General features: G+C 37.7%; 1 non-coding gene across 1 annotated transcript; it reads right to left on the bottom strand.

Annotated features, from left to right (window-relative positions):
- Positions 1–320: 320 nt before the first annotated feature.
- On the bottom strand, positions 321–427 carry LOC127089454 (small nucleolar RNA R71). Its single transcript, XR_007791050.1, has one exon. It is a non-coding gene; the product is annotated as a small nucleolar RNA R71 (small nucleolar RNA).
- Positions 428–1186: the final 759 nt, after the last annotated feature.

Genomic DNA, 1186 nt, shown 5'->3' on the forward strand with positions numbered 1-1186 from the left:
TGTGTATCATTCGTCCAAAGATCAATGTGGCTCAGTTTGAGTTTAAACCAATGATGTTCTAGATATTAAAAGCCATTGGTCAATACTCAGGCAATGCAAATGAAGATCGACACTTGCATTTGAGACAATTTCTAGTAGTGCCAAGTAACTTTAAGATCCATGGAACTATAAATTATGCCTTCAGGTTGAGACTTTTTCCATACTCTCTAAGGCATATAGCCAAGAGTTGGTTGAATTCCTTAGAACCAAATTACATAGCCACATGGAACGCTCTAGATAGAAACATTTTGGCTAAGTACTTTCCTCCTGTCAAGAATACTAAGATGAGGAATAAGATCACTTCATTTAGACAAGTAGGTGATGAATCTTTATTTTATTCTTGGGAAAGATTTAAGAAGTTGCTTAGAAAATGTCCACGTCATGGGATACCAATTTGTATTCAGCTAGAAACATTCTACAATGGATTGGTTCCCTCTTCAAGAAACATGCTTTATGCCTCTAGTGGTGGAACTTTATTTCTAAGTCATATGAAGAAGGATACAATTTGATTGAAAGCATTACAATTAACACCTACAAATGGCTAGTTACAAGAGCTGATGTTGTCTCTACTTAGAAAAAGATAGTTGGTGCTCATGAAGTCACTGAGACTACAACCCTAGCTGCTCAGGTAGCTCACATTCACCAAATGATGAAAAACGTGATGATGAGTCCTGACGTACCAGCACCTAAACCTATTAAAGTTGTGACTTAAGCATCAGAGGTTTCCTGTGTTTATTATGGAGGAGCTCATTTGTTTGAAGTCTGCTTTGTAAATCCTGTTTCTATTAACTATATTGGCAACAACAAGTATAAAAATCCTTACAGCAACATCTACAACCCTGGTTGGCATAATCATCCAAATTTCTCATGGAGCAAGAATCAAAACCAACATAAACCTCAAGTACCCCAAGCACCATAAGTTGTCGCGCTTACTTCACGTTTGTAGGACTCCTAATATCAATGTCCATATGAAACTTGTCAGGATTGGCTTTAATCCCTCTCCTTGTCAGCATAAAACCCATAAATTTCCCCTTCTGAACTTAGAAAGAGAAATTGGCAGGGTTTAGGCGTGTATCATACCTCTTTACCAACTGCAAAATGTCCTACAGGTCGTCGACGTGACTTTTCCCCTCCACAATTTTGAAAA

This window comes from Lathyrus oleraceus, chromosome 5 (genome assembly GCF_024323335.1).
Source record: "Lathyrus oleraceus cultivar Zhongwan6 chromosome 5, CAAS_Psat_ZW6_1.0, whole genome shotgun sequence".
In the NCBI taxonomy this organism is placed as follows: Eukaryota; Viridiplantae; Streptophyta; class Magnoliopsida; order Fabales; family Fabaceae; genus Lathyrus; species Lathyrus oleraceus.